Source organism: Leptodactylus fuscus, chromosome 11 (genome assembly GCF_031893055.1).
Source record: "Leptodactylus fuscus isolate aLepFus1 chromosome 11, aLepFus1.hap2, whole genome shotgun sequence".
NCBI lineage: Eukaryota > Metazoa > Chordata > Amphibia > Anura > Leptodactylidae > Leptodactylus > Leptodactylus fuscus.
In genome coordinates, this window is record NC_134275.1 from 4,151,003 (window position 1) to 4,176,757 (window position 25,755).

At 44.3% G+C, this 25,755-nt stretch overlaps 2 protein-coding genes across 2 annotated transcripts in view; one reads left to right on the top strand and one right to left on the bottom strand.

The window, feature by feature from the left end:
• The window catches only part of CHRDL1 (chordin like 1), a 40,198-nt gene extending 39,193 nt beyond the window's left edge, over positions 1-1,005 (bottom strand). The window contains exon 1 of the mRNA XM_075259452.1: positions 839-1,005. The gene's annotated coding sequence lies outside the window, so the exon portion shown is untranslated. The remainder of the gene's footprint in view (positions 1-838) is intronic.
• The window catches only part of TMEM164 (transmembrane protein 164), a 322,941-nt gene that overhangs the window by 220,495 nt on the left and 76,691 nt on the right, over positions 1-25,755 (top strand). The gene's annotated exons all lie outside the window — the stretch shown is intronic.

Below are 25,755 nucleotides of genomic sequence, written 5' to 3' on the forward strand. Positions count from 1 at the left end.
AAATCATTTACTACCATCCAAGCTCTCCCCCCTTCCCCGCAACATATTTGCAATCCCAAATCAAGCAAAATTTGCAAACATTTTTCTAAATTATCTTGCACAATTTTCTGTGGTTGTATATGTTATGAAAGTTATTAAAAAAATGCCACTTCACTCGGAATTGCTATTTAACCCTACGTAAACTGAACCACCATTAAGTCCAGCTCTTGCTGCATCTTCTAAACTAAACTACCCTGCAGGCCCCTTTACATCGTGTAGGGGGTGTCCCCAAGCACCCCCAAATGACACCTATATGTGTTGCACCTACAAACTCTCCCTCATAGACTTTTATGGTGAAATTGATCTTCTATCCTCGTGTAAATGCCACCCAAGCCAAGAGCTGAAATGGATTTGGCACTTTGCAGAATTCATTTTAGATACATTACAGTTCCCTAAGGCAGTATTCATACACGGATGCTCATCACACCCCTGTAAAATACATTTCAGAAAGAAACAGCCAAGTCCAACTAAACCATTTATAGACATAGTTTCATCCAAAGCTGAAAAATGTAAAACTTTATTTGCGAGAACTTGATACACTGTATTCCACAAAGTTAAAGCCCGAAAAATACAATGCATTCTTTTAGCTTCATATAATAACCATGTGTTCCAAACTGGATGCAGTCGCCCCGGCGAGATTATTGTAATGAGCTGCGATACTTCAGATCCTAAAATGTTCTTTAGATTTAATGTTACATCATAGATGATGATTATTGTTATTATACTTTTAGTTGCAGAGCTACTTGTAATAGTTGTCTAATAGGATTACAGTATCTTCCACATGTGACAGATCACTCACCTTCCTAGGCAGTGTCAGGGTTTGGTGCAGCAGGTCTGTCCTAGCAGATCTTGTAATTTATAATCCAGGGTCCTTTTAGTGTCTCTGTTGCAAAGTGCAGTCCTGTGCTTCAGTATGGAGCTCCTTGGCTTGTCCCTGGGGAAGTCAGTTGCAGGCAGAGTGTGTAGAGAGGGAGGGCAGAGCTTGTATCTGACTGATAGATTGCCAGAGCAGGGGTACCTGCCTCCCCTTACTCCTCCTCCCTCCACCCCCACCTCTCTTCTTCTCTCTCCCTCATTCTTTCTCTCTCTGGATCTGCTGGACACCTGCCACTGGATGTAGGTGTAGATCTTCAGCCACCCAGAGGACATGGGGGCAGCAGAGATTTTTTTGCAATTTTTTTATGCTTTTGAGTTGCAATGCAATAAATCTGTATGTGTTAACATAACAAAAGTTGTTACATAAACTGTTATGATGTGTGCTGTAAATGTAGGAAGAACTTAAAAAAAAATCATAAAAACATTAGTTTGGTGCTTAGTCTGGAAATATTTAGAGGTGGGATTGGTCCAAGAGATACGGACTGCATATTGACCATATTTCCCATATTGAACCTTAATCCAAGTCCCAGACTCCCATCTATGATTCTAGGAGATCCTGCTCGGCCACAGCTCTACTGTCCCATACTAAAAATAGGGACAGTAGAAGCCACATGGAAACAGGGACTCTTCTTATCATAAAAGACTATGATGCTGGGAGTCCAGATCCTGATTCAGAGCTGGGTCTGGGAAATAGAGGTTGCACCTAGTCTGTATCTAAGAGACAAAATCCATCCATTTGAAGCCACCTTAGGCTGAGACCCCACATTGCAGAATGACAGCTTTTTTTTGTTGCAGATCAAAATGTTGAACCAAATTCAGGAGTGGATTGAGCAGAAGGTAGATGTATAAATACTTCCAATCTATTCATTCCTTCTGTAGCCATTCTTGGCTTTGGCTCCAAAAAAATCACAGCAAAATCTTCAACAAAAAAAAGCTGCCTCAGGCTAAAACTGAGGACCCACATTGTGGAAAACCTGCTATTTTTGTTGCAGATTTTACTGTGGTTTTTTGAGCCAAACCCAGCAATGGGTTGGGCAGAAAGGGAAGTATTAGAGCTTCCTTTATATTCCCATTCCTTTTGCAGCCACTCCTGGCTTTAGTTCCAATAAACCACATCAAAATCTGCAACAAAAAACAGCTTTTCTGCAACGTGGGTCCTCAGCCTAAGGCCAGGGCCCCACAGGATGGAAATGCCGCAATTTGCCCACAGTGAAAACACAGCAGGAAAAATCGCAGCGTTTTACAGTAAGGGCAAAGTGGATGGGATTCTAGTGAATCCCATGCTCACTTTGCAGTAAAAACTGTGGTGTGGACACGCCGCGATAGCCAACACCGGTGCGGTTTTGGAAATCGCAGCATGTCAGTTATACCTGCAGAGACACCGTCGGTTTCCCCATAGGTATTATTGTAACAGAAAGTCAGTAGAGAAAAAAATCTACAAACTTTCTGTCTAAAGCGCTGCGGCAAGAACTGTGATGCGTTGCTGCTGTAGTTTTTCCCACAGTACTTTTTGGTGGAGGGACGTCCCATGGGGCCTTAACCTAAAGTTTTCATGCTGCTTACTTTGTGGTAACTATATTCTGTAGGCCAATGCAATCAGAACAAGATCAACCTGATACAGTTATTTGTTTATCTTTAAAAGACATGAAAATATTGATACTATTTATCACTATATTCTAGAATATTGTCTTCCATATTATAGTTGTAACCAATTCTTGGTAATATTATCCATTACTGGCAACATGAATAGGTATCTTCAGGCACACAACAAGCATTGTGTGATGTTAGCAGATGATACATTTTGGGGGTAATCGCTGTGTAAGCTTCCATGATAATTTGATGCATTCAGACTGAAGTTTATGACTGTAGAAAGAGTCAGAAGAGGCCATAAAACAGGTGAAGAGTTTGCAGACGAGGAAAGGGTTTCCTTGTCGAAATGGAAGTTCATAAAAAGTAGACAGTAGATAGCCTTCCGCACCAGAGAACAGATGCTGAGTGTCAATAGACACCCGACATCTGCACTGAAATTGCTGGCTCTTTTTTAGATTATTTGGGAACGCTCTACCACATGCTGGTTGACTCCAGAACGCACCGTAGTGTAAGCACATAAGGAAACAACAACCAATTGACCATTGCATATTGGTATCAAGACCTGCAAAGAACTGTGGAGGAGCTGCCTGATTTATGAGGAGGTGTGCAGCTCATCGGGCGACCCCCTACTCCGAGCACTGAAAACAACTGTGGTCAAAGGGGTGCGACTGCAACTAGGTTAGAGGCCAACTGGCTGGGAAAGACTGATTCCCTGACCACTATCTCCTTTGTAAAGCTCTTATACTTCTACCTTCTGCTCAATCCACTGCTGTCTTTGGTTGAAAAATCGCCGCAAAATCTGGAACAAAAAATGCTGTTTCTGCAACATGGGGTCTCAGTCTAAAGGAGTATTCCAGTTACTTACTATCTTCAAGATGGGGGGTCCAACCCCTAGGATCCCTACTTATTATCTGTTTGAAGGGGCTAAGGTGCTTGTGCTTTAGTATTTACATTGCATGGTCACTATGTGCAATGTAAACAGTGTGGTCCCTTCAAACAGCAGATCTGCAGAAATCCAAGCTTTTGCAAACCTCTTACTGATGCTCTATACTGAGGATACAAAGGACCTGGCATAACCCTTTAAAGGGGTCATCCACCTTTTACAAACTGTTGGCCTATCATTAAGATAGACCATACATTTTAGATTGCCAGGGTTACAACTGTCCGGACCCCCACTGATGACTACTATAGCTATGTTCCTGTCTACAGGACATAGCTGCATCATCCATAACTGTCTCTATCAAGAATATATTGTAGGAATAAGGTGAGGGGCCCTGGTCGAGGTTTCCATTGGACCTTGATTATGTTACTGCTGCTCCAATATGTTGTCATTGCAAATAAGATGGACAGGCTGGGACAGATTTATCATATCTTGTAAACCAGTTTGCATACATTTATGGTTATACATAGAGTGTATTTTGCCCTAGCGCCATTGACATGAAGACCAGAATTCACCTTCAATAGGTCTTGTGAAAGCTTTCTTTGTTTCCATGCACAACTACTTGTGTATTTAAGAAGTTGAGGTTGATGGTTAAGCCACCTATACGTTGGTTGGATTGACTACTGGTAGTAAAGATCTCACTGGCAAAAAATTCCCACTGGTATCCTAGACATTCTTGGAAAATTTTGTGATTTTCCCATGTCAACAACATGTGTATCAGTAACCAGAGAAAATAGTAAAGGCGTAAACTCCGTAATGTAGTAACCTTGATGGGAGATTACAGAGAGCAGCCTTTGAAAGGGGATCATTTCGGTTCCACTGCTCCTGTAATAAAACAAGATCTTACGTTACAGTCCCGCTCTCCATAACTGAGTCCCTTTAAAAGGTATAGATGGGACGCAATAAAGGAAAAACATTCGGCCAAGCAGCATACCATGTGAGACTTTAATGTTTGTCATAAGGGAAGATATTTTTAACACCCTTTTTTAAGCTGGGTATGAAACCTGTAGCCATTGCCGCCGTCATCCAATGACTGGACTCTATGTTCCACAATTAGAACCTAGGTGGAAAATCCATAAAATTGGTATTAGCGATCGCGCCAAGTCTATAGTTATATTTTACAGGGGCTAGAGGGAAATTAAATTTAGACTATTTAGGTTTACATATACCCCACTGTGAAAAAAACAGAAGCCTTGCATATTTTCCAGAAGTATAATATTCAGCCTGCAAATAAAGCAACCACTGGTGTATAATACTGACAACTTCTTGTAGCAATGTGGAATAAAATATTAAGATTTAAGAAAGTTTTAATTCATACTAATCCCTTCTTGCAAAATTCCTGACACATCAGGAGAGGGACTGTAAATATGGCACGTGTTCAGGAGCAGAGCGGGTGCCATTGCTGCTGGGTCTCTGCTGTTTTCTGCAGAGACCCAGGAGCAGTGCCCATGATCAGACATCTGTGATTGTGGGCACTTAAAGAGGACCTTTCATTGATTTGGGCACAGGCAGTTCTATATACTGCTGAATTCAGTGCACTGTGGCTTTCCCAATCTGTGCCCCGGGTAAAGCGCTATCGGTCGCGGTACCGTAGCGCTTTACAGTCAGAAGGACATTTCTGACAGTCAGTCAGGAACGTCCTTCTCCACAGCAGCACCTATAGCAATGTACAGTGTGAGCGGGGAGGAACGCCCCCTCCCTCTGCTCACAGTGCTCGTCCATAAACGAGTATTATCAGGAGGGGAGGAGGCGTTCCTCCCCGCTCACACTGTACAGCGCTATAGGTGCTGCTGTGGAGAAGGACGTTCCTGACTGACTGTCAGGAACGCCCTTCTGACTGTAAAGAGCCATAATACCGACACCGATAGCGCTTTACCCAGGGCACAGATCGGGAAAGCCGAAAGTGCGCTGAATTCAGTGCACTGTCAGCTTTCAAGCAGTATATAGAACTGCCTGTGCCCCAAAACATGAAAGGTCCTCTTTATCCATTCAAATGCAAGGGGTTTCAATCACCTTCACTTTCCCATACCGAACGGCTACTGTGTGGCAAGACTGCAAGAGCTGCTTGGTTGTTATGCCACCCAGGATCCTGTGGCAGGCCTCATTTGGAATACATGGATTTTACCATAAACTGCAATAGTCATCAACTGATAACAGATTTAAAAAAAAAGGTAAAAAAAATATATTTTTAACTGTAAAACAATTCTAATAATTCCCTTTCCCTAGCAGATATGTAAAATAAATAAACAAAAAATAAACTGGATACCAGGAAAAAATTAAAACGGCCAGATCACCATTTTATCACCATCTCATAGTCCAAAAATATATCAATAAAAAGTGATCAAAACTGTACACAATTCCAGAAATGATATTATTGAAAATGGCTAATGATGCCCAATGGAAACAATATACCGTTATGGAATCCGTTGGGTTTCCGTTATGATATCCATCACTTTGATAGGCAAAATAATGCAGCATGCTGAAATGGCAAAACCTAGCAAAATCCCCAATGCTGCTGTGAACCTACTCTAAGGCCGGGGCCCCACGGGCCAGAATTGCCATGATCTGCCCATGGCAGAAACGCTGCGGTAAAAATCGCGACGTTTACAGTTCTTGCAAAGTGGATGGGATTCATGTGAATCCCATCTCCACTTTGTGGAAAAAAATCACAGCGTGGACATGCTGCGATTTCCAAAACCATTGCGGTTTTGAAAATCACAGCATGTCAATTATATGTATGGAAATGCCTGCAGTCATCTTTCAAATGAAAGTGAATGGGTTTGCAAGATGCCGGCAGGTTTCCGTCTCCTGTCCAGTTTTGTGCAGGAAACGGAAACCTGCAGAACGGAGTCCCGGGTGCAGATGTGAACGAGCCCATATAGTTCTCTTGAAACATGCTATGAACAAAGGAGCAAATTACATAATATCAACATGTTACAATATATAATAATAGGAGATATTTATACAATGCAATATAAAACGTGGAAAAATTTAAAACAAAAAATCTGGAATTTAATTGGTGTTTTTTCATTTTATTTAAATACATATACAAATACTAGCAAATTTTTATAAGAACTAACCTACCTGTTTTGGATCCAGTATTGAGAGACATAAGAGCAGCTTTCTACATATTCCCCTTCTTAGTATATTTCACGTCTCGCACTGTGTGAACATCATACTCAAGACTGAGAAATTATCAGACCTGGAACAAAGCCAAAAAATAAAACAATTTATTGGGGGCTGACAATTAACCAAAACCTAGAAAGCCTGATTAATTGTGGCACAGCCCAGCAGGGAACAGTAACACACAGGGCTCAGCTGTGTGCAGTGTCCATGGTCCTACATCCCAATTTACACAGAATGTACATAGAGGTTTCCTATTTAGCACCAAGTGTGAAATGTGGACAACACTTCATTATGTGACTGAGGGGGGCTGGGGAACAGACTCAAAGTGACTAGACCTTATGCAATCCTATACTCCCTCGGGCATTTTTTACACTGGGGACTTTCAGTTAATTCCTTGACATAGGGCAGGAGCACAAAATAAGGCCAAATTAATAGTAAGTTATTGAGAATTCTGCAACCGTATTCTGTACCACGGAAAATATTGTCTCCTCCAGGTCACTTAGGTGGCACAGGGCTTAAAGGGAAGGTGTCATGTAGCTGGTTTGAGTTATAGAAATAATGTGACAGTTTTTTTTTTTCAATGTTGCAGATATTTAATTTAGAATTTTTTAGTTCCTTGGGGGCCAGCCATATTGTAGACACGCCCTTTTTTCAGCAGTTTCCGTATAAACAGTGTGTCTGTGCTTTGTGGCAGCTGAAGTGCATTCTAGGTAGAAACCCTACTTTCTATTTATCAGAAAGTAGGGTTTCTACCTTTCCCCTCAGTTAATGAAAGAAATAAACGGGTGTGGTTTGTGGGTGTGGCTTCAGACTTTATAATTTCACAATAGTTACATTAGACATGCACAAACTGTATCCCAGTTTTATAGAACATGTCCCCAAACCTTAATGCATTCACAAGTAGTTCATAGGGTTCTTTTATCACACTCAGTGATTACATACCCACTCTTAGGCTAAGGCCCCACGTTGTGGAAATACAACATTTTTTGGTGCTGTGTTTTTTGAGCCAAAGTCAGGAGTGGATTTAGCATCTGCGTCAAACCCCCTGAACGGACTACCGAATGCATTTGTAAGCGGTGTGCAGTGACAGCACACAAACCTCATAGACTATAATGGGGTCTGTGCGCTTGCTGCAAAATCCCCACAGGGAACATGTGGGCAGGAAAGTACTGCACAATCTACTTTCCTGTCCGCATGACTCGTGTGGAGATCTCGCGGCAAGCACACGGACTCCATTATAGTCTATGGGGATCTGTGTACTTTCATTGCACACCATGTTTGGCAGTCTGTTCAGGGGGTCCCCATGTGGACTCCCGGAATGGATTACCAAACGCAGATGTGAACCAAAAGGGTAAGAGTTTTCCTTACTTTTTCCATTCCTTTTCAAGCCTCTCCTGACTTTGAGTCAAAAAACATAGCAAAATTTGCAACAAAAACTGCTGCATTTTCGCAATGTTTTGTTTTAGTGTTGAACCCCATAGTGTATGCAGAAACAAAGCCTAGATCCATAAATAAGACCAACACCTTAAGAATAGTGACCTCTGATCCCAAAATAGTTACAGACCCAAAAATAAATAGAGACCCCAGACCAGAACATAGACCATAAACCATAGATTACAGACCCCAGACACAAAATAAGTTCAGACCTCATGCAACATCGTGGAATAAATCCGAACCCCATAGAAGACCCTACAATTAATACAGGCCCAAGATGCAACCCCAAATAAATACAGACCCCAAAATAATTACTGACCCAGATGAGACAGACTGCAGAGCAGAAGTGAAAAATAATTCATTATATACTGACCTCAGACCAGACTCCCTAAACTCAGAGTGGATATAGACCCCAGACCAACCCGTAAGCAATGGTAGACCCTTGACCCCTTAAATTGATAGAGCACCTAGTATAACTACAGACACATAACACACAGAAAACAAAACTGCAATGAGTTGTGATTTCCAAAATCAACATGCGAAAATGTAATAATCGGCCGGGCCAGTACTCCACCGGCCATGTGGCAACCCTACCAGAAAGTGGTTAAATACATCCCCTCCCCAGAAACAAGTAGTAACATACATTATGTGATCAAAAGTATCCAGACACCCCCAAAAACATAGGTTTTTCCTATTAGGTGCATTGTGCTGCCCCCTACTGCCAGGTCCTCCATATCAGCGACCTCAGTAGACATTAGACATTGTGAGAGAGCAGACTGGGGCGCTTTGTGGAATTCACGGACTTCGAACATGGTCAGGTGATTGGGTGCCACACATCATGCAGGTCAATGCCAAACGACGCCTCACTTGGCGTAAGGAGCGTAAACATTGAATGATTGAACAGTGGAGAAACGTTGTGTGGAATCACGGTACATAATGTGGCGATCCGATGGCAGGGTGTGGGTATGGCCAATGCCCGGTGAACGTCATCTGCCAGCGTGTGTAGTGCCAACATTAAGATTCGGAGGCGGTGGTGTTATGGTGTGGTGGTGTTTTTCATGGAGGGGGCTTGCACCCCTTGTTGTTTTGTGTGGCACTATCACAGCACAGGCCGACATTGATGTTTTAAACACCTTCTGGCTTTCCACTGTTGAAGAGCAATTCGGGGATGGCGATTGCATCTTACAACACGATGGAGCACCTATTCATACTGCGCGGCCTGTGGCGGAGTGGTTACACCACAATAACATCTCTGTAATGCACTGGCCTGCACACAGTCCTGACTTGAATCCTATAGAACACCTTTGGGATGTTTTGGAACGCCGACTTGGTGCCAGGCCTCACCGACCTACATCAATACCTCTCCTCAGTTCAGCACTCCGTGAAGAATGGGCGGCCATTCCCCAAGAAACCTTCCAGCACCTGATTGAACGTCTGCCTGCGAGAGTGGAAGCCGTCATCAAGGCTAAGGGGGGACCAACACCATATTGTATCCAGCATTACCCATGGAGGGCGCCACCAACATGTAAATCATTTTCAGCCGGGTGTCCGGATACTTTTGATCACATAGTGTAGAAAGCGTATAGTGCTGTCAATACCCTTCTATAAATAAACAGTCACATCTGATTTTTTGTATACATTGTTTCTATCCATTCTATGATTTTATTCTAGAATTCTGTGCCCACCTTTGTTTTGATGGTTCATTGCACAAGCGATGCCATAGTCCCACAGGCCTGTTGTACAGGGCTAAAGTCCCGAAATGTAGATTGTAGAGTTCCTAAACTTCTATTTGGGGGATATTTATATAAGACTTCTGCAGTTTGCTAAATTTAATTCTTACTGTTTATTTGAAGAAAAGAAGTGTATACGTCGTCTTTTAGATTGTATATTATCCGCTTATCCATGAGCAGAATAGGATGATCTCAACATTTAGTTTGATCTTAACTTAAGCTTCTAAGAATGACTCCAGGCAAAACATGGAAATTCTGGATTTGACCGCACTTGCTATCTTTACATGGCCGCAGCCATGAGGTTGTTGGCCATGCGCTTTTCTCACATGATGTGTCAAGGGTATAACTAGTCATCATTACGCCCTATGGAAAAATTTGGAATGGCACCACCTTTCCGCATTGAAGTGGAAGCCGATATACCGTAAAGCTTTTATCACTGTCACAAGATATTTAGTCTATTAAAGTGTGACATTTGGTGAACGGTGTTTATGAGGCAACACTAACTGCCCCGCTACATTATGGGAACTTAACCAAGACATTTGGGAGCTTGTACAAGGTTTACAATATTGTAAACTCAGGATAAGTGCATTATAAGTAATACAATGTGTTTACAAGCTTACTCAATATTTTATCATCATGGTAAGTGTTTACAAATAATGATTTTGCTCCATTGTAGTCATTAAATAGATATATGAATTTATTGCAGATGCCAAGGCCGGGAGTGGATTGAACAGAAGGGAAAAGTATAAGCGCCGTTAGAGTTCCCTTTGTTTTTCAAGTTATTTGGCTCAAAAAACTGCAAATTGGAAACAAAAAAAGCAACAACCTGGAGCCAAATAGTGATAAGTGCAAAGTATTTTCAGGAGGTTTTATTAGGATGGATTGACAGTAAACCATTTTATGGCTTTTTTAGTGTTTTTTGTAGAACGAAAAGCCCTGCAGGATTAAACCAGCGGAAACCCAACGGACACCCGGGGGACCCCATTATTGAATGTTGGGTCTGTAGGTGTCCGTGGGTAACTGCAAACAGACAGACTCTCCTCCTTTTGGGTCCCCATGCGGACTGGAATGAAGGAGAGGTGAACGCTAGTGTGACCCCAGTATTAGTAGCATTGCTTTGCAGCATTTTCTGGCTTTCTTTTCATCCGGCCAGATAGTGACGCAAAGCCTTGGGGAATCAAAGCAGAGGAAGACACCAGGGCCCGGCCTTCCCCGGCCTCCTGGAAATAAACCTATAGCTCCTGGACAACCCTTTTAAAGTTTAGATTGCATTATTAAATACAATATAGACAAAAAAATGTATTGCAATTTTTGCATTACTCATACATTGTTGCATTTAGAACGTTCTCTGTTTTTCGTAGTGCAGCGTATACTGGGTAGGGTCTTTTGTACGCTGAGGCCACACGGTAGTAAAGCTGCTATTTTTTTTGTTGTTCTTGAAGATTTTGCTGCAGTTTTTTTTTTTGTTAGCCAAGGTCAACAAGGTCTTGAAAAGGAATGGGGAATTTAAAGGAACCTCTGACACTAATTCCTCCTGCTAAATCCACTCCTGACTCAAAAACTGCAGCAAAATCTGCAACAAAAACACAAACTGTTCCACAATGTGGACCCTTTGCCTTAAAGTGGAACTAAACCTTCAGACAACTATCTGCCATTACTTGTGTTATTAATACATTTTGTGATATACTTAACAAATGTTGGCTCCTTTCTGTGAAATCTTTCCTTCTGTATTGAAAGCTGTGTGTGGACTACAGGCTTGGTACTCTTCCTTCATACACACTAGGGTTGTAATGCTATCTATATTGTTTACCGAATATATCACTAGTGAAAACACATTTGGGATTAGGATATTTATATGCAGATGCAGAATATGTAAGATCTGAATATCCCAATACCCAGCAAGTTTCTACATCTTATAATGCTTGAGATACAACTGTGTGAAGTGACCCTCCTCCTCCTCATTGTCTCTGCATTTTACACGGCCCCACATTCCAACAGTTCTTAATACAGAAGCAAGGGAAAGAATAAAGAGCTGCAGGATTTCACAGAAAGGAGCCAAAATTTGTTAATAAATAGAGATGAGTGAGTAGTACTTGATAGAGTAGGTATTTGATCGAATACTACGGTATTCAAAATACTCGTACTCGATCGAGTACCACTCACTATTTGAATGGAAAGATTTGATGCTGAACCAGTGTTGATTGGCCGAATGCTATACAGTCGGCCAATCAACGCTGGTTCTTCTGCTACCTTTAGAAGTCTTCTCTGTGCAGCTTCCCCGCGGCGTCTTCCGGCTCTTCATTCACTCTGCCAAGCATTGGGCCTGGGTAGAGCCGACTGCGCATGCCCGCGCTACAAGGAAATGGCCGCTTTGACTGTAAGCGGCCATTTTCTTGTAGTGCGGGCATGCACAGTTGGCTCTGCCCAGGCCCAATGCTTGGCAGAGTGAATGAAGAGCCGGAAGACACCGCGGGGAAGCTGCACAGAGAAGACTTCTTGGAGAATCCAGCCCGACCCTCACTGATGGACTTGGTAAGTTCAATTTGATTGAATGTTGCCTACCCCTGAAACGAGCATTTTTCCCCCCATAGACTATAATAGGATTCGATATTCGATTCGAGTAGTCGAATATTGAGGGGCCACTCGAAATGAATATAGAATATCGAGTATTTAACTACTTGCTCATCTCTATTAATAAAGTATATTACAAAATTTATTAACGACACAAATACTGCCTGAAAATCAAAAGTTAGGTCAAAGTTTAGTTACATTTAAAGGGATCCTACTGCGCATGCCCCACGGCCACAAGAAAATGGCTGATTATAAAGCTTACTGTGTAAGCGGCCATTTTCTTGTGGCCCCGGCATGCGCAGTCTGCTCTGCCCGAGGCCTAGAAGATTGAAACCCAGGACGGAAGAAGACACAGGGAGAGGGTGTTCCAGAAGAAGATGGAGGCGGCACTGGAGATTTCTCTCGCAGCATTGGAGACGCCCCTAGTGCTGCCAGAGAACTAATTTGCATACCAAAGAAAAACGGGATTTCTACGGAACGGCAAAGTGGAGAAGACATCTAAAGGTAGGAGAACAATAGCCTTTCTTAAGACTATTCCTACATGTTATACAGAAAAGAAGGGTATCCAGTGATAGGATCCCTTTAAAGCAGTTTTCCCATATACAGTGTTTTCCTGTAGAAGTAAAAAAAGGCAGAAAATAAAGCCGTTCCAAGTGTTCGTAAATGAAAAGAAGTAGCAAAAACTAAATATGGATGAAGGATCATTAGTTCTGGATGTTACTGAAATAGGAGAATACGTTCTTATGGTAACAATTTATAAACCATATTTCAATGTGATTTCATGATATATAAGATGTGTATAGGATTGTGCCTGGTCATATAACACAATCTGAAACCAGAAAGATCTTCATAAAAGCTGAGAGAGAGATTTGGGCAGTAATATCTCGCTGGGAATAACAGCGGGGTTCCTCCTCATAGCTGAAGCCTCTCAGGTCTGTGCTCTCTAAATACAAGTGACTCAGCTGCGCTCTCTCATATAAGGCAGCCAAGGTCACCAAAACATGTTGTTGACCTTCAGAACTTCAGAGGAAGCTTTTGACAGGAGGACGTAAAATATCCGGTTGATTATGACAGATCACATCACCGCCGTACAGGACATGTGGGAGCGTCCGTGATATAAATGCATCGGCAGGAATAGTTTTAGATGTTTTTGAATGTGTTGATAGACTGCCCAAAATAGGCAAATAGGAAAATATCACCTAGCCATAATAATAATAATAATAATAATAATAATAATAATAATAATAATAATAATAATAGATATATGGATCATACTCTTCTGTTTAATGCAAATAAGTTAAGGCAACTAACATTCAGGCTGCATGCTATGCTATTACACAAGAATAGCTCTTTCAAGAGTTAAAAAAAAAGTGAAATTTGGCATTCTGGCTATGCAATTTTTTCTATTGTTTTTTTCACTTAGTTCCCAGAATGTTAAAACTCTAGCAAATAATATCTGCAAAAATAAAATGGCGGCAACAAAAAATACATGTAAAAATACTTTAAAAAGGTGTAAATGGCCAAATGTTGCAGAAAAGCTTACTATTTTTCTTGAAAATTTTGCTGTGCTTTTTGGCTCAAAGATCAGCAAAATTTGCAACAAAAAAATACAGCTTTCCACAGCATTCAGCCTCAGCCTAAAGGAGTCCTATGTCAGTTGTCACTCATATGACATATTTGTAAAGGATACTGTAGGGGCCACTATGGGGCATAATGCTGTGTGCAGGGGTCACTATGGGGCATAATGCTGTGTGCAGGGGTCACTATGGGACATAATACTGTGTGCAGGGGCCACTATGGGACATAATACTGGGTGCAGGGGCCACTATGGGGGATAATACTGTGCGCAGGGGCCACTATGGGGCATAATACTGTGTGCAGGGGCCACTATGGGACATAATACTGTGTGCAGGGGCCACTATGGGACATAATACTGTGTGCAGGGGCCACTATGGGACATTATACTGTGTGCAGGGGTCACTATGGGACATAATACTGTGTGCAGGGGCCACTATGGGGGATAATACTGTGTGCAGGGGCCACTATGGGGGCATAATACTGTGTGCAGGGGCCACTATGGGGACATAATACTGTGTGCAGGGGCCACTATGGGGGCATAATACTGTGTGCAGGGGCCACTATGGGGCATAATACTGTGTGCAGGGGCCACTATGGGGGCATAATACTGTGTGCAGGGGCCACTATGGGACATAATACTGTGTGCAGGGGCCACTATGGGGGATAATACTGTGTGCAGGGGTCACTATGGGGCATAATACTGTGTGCAGGGGCCACTATGGGGCATAATACTGTGTGCAGGGGCCACTATGGGACATAATACTGTGTGCAGGGGCCACTATGGGACATAATACTGTGTGCAGGGGCCACTATGGGGTATAATACTGTGTGCAGGGGTCACTATGGGACATAATACTGTGTGCAGGGGCCACTATGGGGTATAATACTGTATGCAGGGGCCACTATGGGACATAATACTGTGTGCAGGGGCCACTATGGGACATAATACTGTGTGCAGGGGCCACTATGGGGTATAATACTGTGTGCAGGGGTCACTATGGGACATAATACTGTGTGCAGGGGTCACTATGGGACATAATACTGTGTGTAGGGGCCACTATGGGACATAATACTGTGTGCAGGGGTCACTATGGGGCATACTGTGTGCAGGGACCACTATGGGACATAATACTGTATGCAGGGGCCACTATGGGACATAATACTGTGTGCAGGGGCCACTATGAGACATAATACTGTGTGCAGGGGCCACTATGGGGTATAATACTGTGTGCAGGGGCCACTATGGGACATAATACTGTGTGCAGGGGCCACTATGGGGTATAATACTGTGTGCAGGGGTCACTATGGGACATAATACTGTGTGCAGGGGCCACTATGGGGTATAATACTGTGTGCAGGGGCCAATATGAGACATAATACTGTGTGCAGGGGCCAATATGAGACATAATACTGTGTGCAGGAGCCACTATGGGGGATAATACTGTGTGCAGGGCCACTTTGGGGTATAATACTGTGTGCAGGGGTCACTATGGGGCATAATACTGTGTGCAGGGGTCACTATGGGGCATAATACTGTGTGCAGGGATCACTATGGGGCACAATACTGTGTGCAGGGGCCACTATGGGGCATAATACTGTGTGCAGGGGTCACTATGGGGTATAATACTGTGTGCAGGGGTCACTATGGGGCATAATACTGTGTGCAGGGGTCACTATGGGGCATAATACTGTGTGCAGGGGTCACTATGGGGCATAATACTGTGTGCAGGGATCACTATGGGGCATAATACTGTGTGCAGGGATCACTATGGGGCATAATACTGTGTGCAGGGATCACTATGGGGCATAATACTGTGTGCAGGGGCCACTATGGGGTATAATACTGTGTGCAGGGGCCACTATGGGGGCATAATACTGTGTGCAGGGGCCACTATGGGGGATAATACTGTGTGCAGGGCCACTTTGGGGTATAATACTGTGTGCAGGGGTCACTATGGGGCATAATACTGTGTGCAGGGGTCACTATGGGGCATAATACTTTGTGCAGGGATCACTATGGGGTATAATACTGTGTGCAGGGGTCACTATGGGGCATAATACTGTGTGCAGGGATCACTATGGGACATAATACTGTGTGCAGGGGCCACTATGGGGCATAATACTGTGTGCAGGGGTCACTATGGGGTATAATACTGTGTGCAGGGGTCACTATGGGGCATAATACTGTGTGCAGGGGTCACTATGGGGCATAATACTGTGTGCAGGGATCACTATGGGGCATAATACTGTGTGCAGGGATCACTATGGGGCATAATACTGTGTGCAGGGATCACTATGGGGCATAATACTGTGTGCAGGGGCCACTATGGGGTATAATACTGTGTGCAGGGGCCACTATGGGGGCATAATACTGTGTGCAGGGGCCACTATGGGGCATAATACTGTGTGCAGGAGCCACTATGGGACATTATTCTGTCACAGGGATCTTTGATGTGAATGGGGGGGGGGGGGGAAACCTTTCTGAATTACCTGGGGACCAAGATACCCTTAATCCTCCCCAGACCACATGGACACAATTGAGCATCTGTGTGATCATTGTGTTCACGTTGAGGATCCTCTTCCATGAACCCTCATATGTGGGATGTACTGCAGACAGCCTGACTCCAGATACCTGAGCAGCACCTCATTGAGTCACTCTAGCTGCTGTCCCTGCCGCACATGGCGGGCTATTCTAGATATTATTTGGTGGCCATAATAATGTGACTTGCCTCTGTATATCTGCTGCTGATATAAGAGTTCCCCTTTACTAGGTCAAGTGAATGCGCTTGTAGTCAGATACGTAAATATTTACAATGAATGACTGTACATAGTGTGACACCTAGTGGTGAAGGCACAGAACATAGTCTTGCTTCATTGCTGTGTACATGGCCTGTGCAGGGAAAAAAGGTGACAACTAAGACTTGGTTCACACCAAATTTTTAACAGATCACTGAAAAAAATGGATCCTGGAGTTCTATAAAATAAAATCTATCCATCTAGATACTGTATTGTGTCTTGTTTTTCAATATTATGTCTTGTTTTGGAATAGAGCTCAAAGGCAACAGGGTCTAACTATAGAAGTATACAGCGGCATCATGGTGGATCCTGTTTTAGTAATACGTGTTTTTTACATCCCTGTCTTTACCAATAACTCCTAGACTCCATAATCGCTGATCCATTTGTAAGAGAAGTAGGGGACCCCACCTCTGATCCATGCAATGGACGGCCTCTTATGGGTACACCAGGGGAACGCAACTCCACAACCTCTTGACCCATGGAGCTATGCTAAGCTAACTATACCTGAAATTCACAAGCACCATATCACCAGGCACACCACAGCACTCATTCATCCATTCTGGAGCCAATCCCATCACTAACTTGTTGAGTCTCTGTCCTGTGCACCTTTGCAGGTTTGGAAATGTCATTATGCTACATAGCTGTAACAGAAATATTAACAATAGGCCTGGACCGATTTCCGCTGCCAATTCCTCCTCCTGCTTGTACACACAGGCTGCACACATTTACACATTACACCCTAGACATGTCTCAACCTATGGCAACTGAATCCTAAGTAGTTCCCATGATCCCTTTCATCAGACGCTCTAAACTAATACAGACCCCCAGAAGTCCTGAACAAATACAGATCCCAGAGTTCATAAATACAGACTCCAGACCACCATAGAACTATAGACCCTGCAGAGCCTCTAAACTAATACAGACCCAGACTAGGCTACATCTCTAGGTCAGATATCCTAATTGTCTATATACTGTAGCTTAGTCTTCTGTTATACAGTTTGGCAGACCTGTTTGTTTTTACACATTGTATAAGTACTGTATGTAGTTAGTAAGATGGTCGAAGGCCGCAGGATTACCTGGTGCATGATCATGTCAATTTAAAGGGGTTGTCCTGAAGATTTTTGATGACCTAGCCACAGAATACTGTAGGCCATCAGTATCAGATCGTTCGGGGTTGTATTGACAGAATAATCTCGGTTCCACTAGGGCCCTGTGGTAGTTGGAAGCTGAATAGTTCTCTGTCAGTTTTCCATACCTCTATACTAGACCAGGACAATAATACTTAAAGGGGCTCTGTTAGCAAAATCATGCTGATAGAGCCCCACATATGCGTGAATAGTCTTTAAAAAGGCTATTCAGGCACCGTAAATGTTATATTAAACTACCACCCCGTTTTAAAATAAAATACTAAAACAGAATGTGATAAACTTACCGAACGTGCACGGTGGGTGGGCATTCAGGGTCCGCCATCTTCTTCATCCACACCTCCTCTTCCTGCGATGTCCTCGGGTCCTGTCTTCCTCCGCCGCTCGCGAACTGACATTGCTAAAAAAAAATTGGTCTGGGCGCATGCGGCTTCTACTACGGCTACTGCGCATGCGCCCAGGCCATTTTTTTTTTAGCAATGTCAGTTTAATATAACATTTATGGTGCCTGAATTGCCTTTTTAAAGACTATTCACGCATATGTGGGGCTCTATCAGCATGATTTTGCTGATAGAGCCCCTTTAATAACTAGTTTGTTGTTATATATTTATTTGTTTATTTACTATTAATTATTATTATTATTTATGCTCTACTCTTTTAGATGCCACAGTCGCTATTGAGCACAGCATCTACCGTGTTTCCCCGAAAGTAAGGCATGTTCTTTTTTTTTTGTAGAATTGCCTAATATAAGGCACCCGCGAAAATAAGGCATGCCAAAAAATCATTGCAGCCGGCTGAACACTGTGCGCTGCTGCCTCTGCTGTTGTATCCACTGTCCCTGCTGCTGTAGGATGAGCTGAGAGATGCCGCTGTGCATATGCTGCGGGGAGTTCACCCTCCCAGTTCATCCCAGAGGCAGAGGCAGCAGCCGGCTTTCCTGTGCACATGGAGCACAGTGCACAGCATCCAGCCAGTTGCAATACCAGTGAAGTGAGGCTCCCCGGTGCAACCACTGGAAGCCTCGCTAAGCCCCACCCACTACTACTACTCACTAGGATACCTTCCCCCCCTCCCCTACACTACCTACAACCGGCAGTCATGCTGGCGCTAATGAAGTGTCGGCATGACTGCCGGTTGTCATAAGATGTTCCCCGTCCTATATTTAGGATGACAATTTAATATAAGACACTGTCTTATTTTCAGGGAAACATGGTAAGGAGTTGAATGTGGAGATCCAAGTTAGCTCCGATCCTACATGTTGTAGTAGTGTTTCTGCTGTACGTACCAGCTACTGTAAATGAAATTGAGTTGAGATTAGACACTCCAAAAGTTGATTCACAAAACTCCTGCTGCAATCGAAGTATCCAATAGACAGATCAAGTATTTAGTATTATGACATACATGCAGTGACATATCCAAAACTGTAGATCCCACAAGTAAATCCATTTCAAGTATATTTGTGTAGATCTGTCTGAAAAATGCAGGGCCATCTGGATACCTACAGAAATATAGGTTTCTGGCGGAGACCCCACACTCAATCCCCAGCTGTGCCCATCTGGCGAGTGTATTGTGCCACATCACTGGCTGGAAATAAGGAGATTTGTCACAGTGTGTTAAACTAGATGTGACATGAGGTCCAGTCCTCTAGTACGGTAGTTTTTTATCTACTTATTGTATGTTGCAGCATAAAACCTCAGAAGTTCAAGTGAAGATGTAGCTTATGTAGCACAGCAAAGGTGACGGTGTTGTCTACGGCCACCAGATTCCAGGGGTTATTCTCTAAGATCACAGTGATCTCAAGTCATGTGAAAATATGTATTAGCTTTTATTAACTAAGGATCTGTTCATACTAGCATCATGGAACTCCACATATAGACTGATAGGGAGTTTAGATTGTGAGCCCTACTTGGGACAGTGATGTGCTATAGAATATGTATTATAAATAATAGAAAGAAAGAAATCACATATTTATAAATCTGATTCTTAAGATTGACGTCTAATGTTTTTAACAAGATACAAATAAAGCTGCAGACTATTCTAGCTATCACAAATACTAATGTCTACAAGCAGTGCATGGTTACTTAGGATGGAATATGGACTTGTACAGAAGCAATAACTGGGAGAAATGTATCAAGAATGAAGTTTCGTACTCTAGATCTCCCCAGCATCAGAGTAAGGCCTCATTCACATCTGCGTTTGGTAATCCGTTCGGGAAGTCTGCATGGGGACCCCCCCCGAACAGAATATCAAACGCATTTGCAAGCGGTGTGCAGTGAAAACACATGGACCCCATAGACTATAATGGGGTCCGTGTGCTCTCCGCGCGGTGTCTGGAACATGCCGACAGAAAAGTATTTTGTGATCTACTTTCATGTCTACATGATTCGTGCGGGCAGCACGCGGAAAGCCTAGTGGTGTAACTAGGAATGGCGGGGCCCACCCGACGCTGAAGACCTCGACCAACTGACCCCTACCGCCGCCGCCACCCCGGTACCCCATATTGGCCCCTGCACACAGTATTACGTCCCCATAGTGGCCCCAGTACACAGTATTATGTCCCCATACTGGCCCCAGTACACAGTATTACGTCCCAATAGTGGCCCCTGCACACAGTATTATGCCCGCATAGTGGCCCCTGCACACAGTATTATGCCCCCATAGTGGCCCCTGCACACAGTATTATGTCCCATAGTGGCCCCTACACACAGTATTATGCCCCCATAGTGGCCCCTGCACACAGTATTATGCCCCATAGTGGCCCCTGCACACAGTATTATGTCCCATAGTGGCCCCTGCACACAGTATTATGTCCCATAGTGGCCCCTGCACACAGTATTATGTCCCATAGTGGCCCCTGCACACAGTATTATGCCCCATAGTGGCCCCTGCACACAGTATTATGCCCCATAGTGGCCCCTGCACACAGTATTATGCCCCATAGTGGCCCCTGCACACAGTATTATGTCCCATAGTGGCCCCTGCACACAGTATTATGTCCCATAGTGGCCCCTGCACACAGTATTATGCCCCATAGTGGCCCCTGCACACAGTATTATGTCCCATAGTGGCCCCTGCACACAGTATTATGCCCCATAGTGGCCCCTGCACACAGTATTATGTCCCATAGTGGCTCCTGCACACAGTATTATCCCCCATAGTGGCCCCTGCACACAGTATTATTCCCCATAGTGGCTCCTGCACACAGTATTATGTCCCCATAGTGGCTCCTGCACACAGTATTATGTCCCCATAGTGGCCCCTGCACACAGTATTATGTCCCATAGTGACCCCTGCACACAGTATTATGTCCCATAGTGGCCCCTGCACACAGTATTATGCCCCATAGTGGCCCCTGCACACAGTATTATGCCCCATAGTGGCCCCTGCACACAGTATTATGCCCCATAGTGGCCCCTGCACACAGTATTATGTCCCATAGTGGCTTCTGCACACAGTATTATCCCCCATAGTGGCCCCTGCACACAGTATTATGTCCCATAGTGGCCCCTGCACACAGTATTATGTCCCATAGTGGCCCCTGCACACACAGTATTATGTCCCATAGTGGCCCCTGCACACAGTATTATGCCCCATAGTGGCCCCTGTACACAGTATTATGTCACATAGTGGCCCCTGCACACAGTATTATGCCCCATAGTGGCCCCTGCACACAGTATTATGTCCCTCAGTGGCCCCTGCACACAGTATTATGCCCCATAGTGGCCCCTGCACACAGTATTATGCCCCATAGTGGCCCCTGCACACAGTATTATGTCCCATAGTGGCTTCTGCACACAGTATTATCCCCCATAGTGGCCCCTGCACACAGTATTATGTCCCATAGTGGCCCCTGCACACAGTATTATGTCCCATAGTGGCCCTTGCACACAGTATTATGTCCCATAGTGGCCCCTGCACACACAGTATTATGTCCCATAGTGGCCCCTGCACACAGTATTATGCCCCATAGTGGCCCCTGTACACAGTATTATGTCACATAGTGGCCCCTGCACACAGTATTATGCCCCATAGTGGCCCTTGCACACAGTATTATGCCCCATAGTGGCCCCTGCACACAGTATTATGTCCCTCAGTGGCCCCTGCACACACAGTATTATGTCCCATAGTGTCCCCTGCACACAGTATTATGTCCCATAGTGGCCCCTGCACACAGTATTATGTCCCTCAGTGGCCCCTGCACACACAGTATTATGTCCCATAGTGTCCCCTGCACACAGTATTATGCCCCATAGTGGCCCTTGCACACAGTATTATGCCCCATAGTGGCCCCTGCACACAGTATTATGTCCCTCAGTGGCCCCTGCACACACAGTATTATGCCCCATAGTGACCCCTGTACACAGTATTATGTCCCATAGTGGCGCCTGCACACAGTATTATGTCCCATAGTGACCCCTGCACACAGTATTATGTCCCATAGTGGCCCCTGCACACAGTATTATCCCCCATAGTGGCCCCTGCACACAGTATTATGTCCCATAGTAGCCCCTGCACACAGTATTATGTCCCATAGTGGCCCCTGCACACAGTATTATGTCCCATAGTGGCCCCTGCACACAGTATTATGTCCCATAGTGGCCCCTGCACACAGTATTATGTCCCATAGTGGCCCCTGCACACAGTATTATGTCCCATAGTGGCCCCTGCACACAGTATTATGTCCCATAGTAGCCCCTGCACACAGTGTTATCCCCCATAGTGGCCCCTGCACACAGTATTATCCCCCATAGTGGCCCCTGCACACAGTATTATCCCCCATAGTGGCCCCTGCACACAGTATTATGTCCCATAGTAGCCCCTGCACACAGTATTATGTCCCATAGTGACCCCTGCACACAGTATTATGTCCCATAGTGGCCCCTGCACACAGTATTATGTCCCATAGTGGCCCCTGCACACAGTATTATGTCCCATAGTAGCCCCTGCACACAGTGTTATCCCCCATAGTGGCCCCTGCACACAGTATTATCCCCCATAGTGGCCCCTGCACACAGTATTATCCCCCATAGTGGCCCCTGCACACAGTATTATGTCCCATAGTGGCCCCTGCACACAGTATTATGTCCCATAGTAGCCCCTGCACACAGTATTATGTCCCATAGTGGCCCCTGCACACAGTATTATGTCCCATAGTGACCCCTGCACACAGTATTATACCCCATAGTGACCCCTGCACACAGTATTATGTCCCATAGTGGCCCCTGCACACAGTATTATGCCCCATAGTGGCCCCTGCACACAGTATTATGTCCCATAGTAGCCCCTGCACACAGTATTATGTCCCCATACTGGCCCCAGTACACAGTATTATGTCTCATAGTGGACACACACGAACAATTATTATAATCTGGGGTCCATGTGCTTTCACTGCACACCACTTGCCAGTGCGTTCGGTAGTCATGTGGACTCCTCAAATGGATTACCAAACACAGTTGTGAACGAGGTATAAGATGGACTTAATTTATGAAGAGGCTCACCTTCTAACTTCTAGTCTTCAGTAATGAATCTAGGTTCGGTTTGGGATCTGATGATGGTCGTGTCCAAGTGTGGAGGCCTCCTGATTAGGACTTCAATCCTTTGTTGTGGAGCGACATTGTCCCAACTACTGGTGTGAGCATCTGTGGAGACATCACATATGACAGTTAGTCACCCCTAGTAGTGATACAAGGAACACTAACAGCTTAGAGATATGTGCAGATCCTGCGGCCACGTGTTGCCTCACATGGCAGGGCTTACAACTGGTCTTTTCAGCAGGATAATGCTCGCCCGCAAACACCAAGGCTTTCCCAGGAATGTCTCTGCCAGATTACAAAACTTCCTTGGTTTGCCTATTCGCCAGATTTATTGTCAGTCCAGTATTTATGGAACCAGCTGGGATACTCGCTTCGGCAACCTAAGAGTGTGCAGGATGGACAGGCTCAACTGCAAAATCTGTTAGATAATATGCCATAGGATATCATTGGGAATACGTATATCTCTACGCCTAACCATATCTCATCTTATATCCAACCAAACAGGGATCTAGAGCCTTCTTTCTGTTGTAGTTTTCCCCAATAAATTTATCCTTTTGCTCTTTGTAATCACTTACATAAACCATCATTACATTCCCACATTCATTTTTTTTCTATCGATAGTATTTTTTTTATAATTTGCAATTGACACTAATATCATAACACACTACTGTATTCAAATGGGTCCTCGCCATGCGTATAGATACATATATATATTTAATGTAGATTGTGAGCCCCATATAGGGATCACAATTTACTTTTTTTTTCCTATTAGTATGTTTTTTGTAGAATAGGAAGAAATCTACGCAAACACGGGGAGAACATACAAAGTCCTTGCAGATGTTGTTCCTGGTGGGATTCGAACCCAGGATTCCAGCACTGCAAGGCTGCGCTGCAAACCACTGACTCACTGTGTTCTCCCCTAGCCATGCGTATATTGTGTACTGTACAGGCTGATTCCCAACTCATACAGAACTTTATTTCCCTCTTCCCCATCCATTACTACTGGTTGTACATGTAATTCTGCCAGGAGTAACTGTAAAATAGCAAACAAAGAGCTAAAAAAACCTCAAGTGAGCGTAACATAAGAGATCCAGGGACACTCAACATGAAGTATAGGGCAAATACGGATTTTCCCCCCAAATCAGCGTGAGATTCCACCCAGATTCTTCTTCCCATTCGGCCCAAGTTCTGCAGAAAACCACAACTGAATGCTGATGCCCTGCCTATTCGCCCTGCATCAGCATCCCGATATTGGTAACCAGCGGATGGAAAATGAAGAGGAATTCCTCTTCTTTTTCTGCCACGTCAACAGCTCCTAAGGTTTTTTGGGCCGGATTTTGACGCGAAATCCGCGCCAGAATCCATCTAAAAAAACTGCCTCCCATTGAAATCAATGGGAGCCCGTCATTTCAAATGAAGCAACATGTCCTTTCTTCAGGCGGATCCGCCGTGGACATCGCCCTCGTGACACTCCCTCCCGACTAGGCCCATTCATTTGGAGAGAAATGCCACAACAAGATTGTAGTTGCAACTTTTTGTAGTTTCCAGAGCATGATAAATTCTCCCCTAGATTCTGTGTCATGTGGAAGCCCCATGCGTGTTTCAGGCCGCCCTTGGTTGGGATAGCATGAATCCACTGAACGCTTTCCTTTACATCACACTCTTGGGTGCCCTCTTTGATGCGCCAATTATTTCCACTTCAAGGCTGCCATCAACTTTATTCTCCAAAGGGCACCTTGTCCACAGTATTTTATGATTAAAGGGGTTGTCGGAAATTAGGAAAAATCAGAGAACAGGCGAGCGATGGTGTAAAAAACCCCCCCAAATAATCATTACCTGTTGGATTGCCTGGCGGTCCAGAGTGGCTATTCCTGTCCTCCCTGCCAGTCTTTGCTTACAGAGCTGCAGTGCTAATGTCACGTTGACAGCAGGCGACCGCTGCGGACTGTCACTTAACTCTACAGAGGCCTGCGAGTGGTTGCGGTGATCATGTGATATACAGGTGAAATTACCACTTTAGCTCTGGAAACTAAAACCAGCACGGAGGAGCGAGGTGGTGAAGCTGAAGTGGCGGCTGATTCAACGGTTAAAGGATTGTCCCCTTTAAAGGGGTTGTCCAATTCTTTATTTTAATTGTTTCATAGTGCTGCTGAAGAAGCCATACGTGTAAAAAAAACATTACTTTCCTCTCCTGGGAATCTGTTTTGAAGAGCATCAGGTCTGGTCTTCGGTTTCCAGGCTGTTTGTGCCAGGTGACCACTACAGACAGTCACAGTCCTCCTTGGTGACTGAAAATGTCACCTAGCACAAATGGGACGTCGCTAACACGGGGACCAGTATACAGGGAGGGGCGAGTAATGGTTTTATGTGTACGGCCCCTTCATCAGCCCTATCAA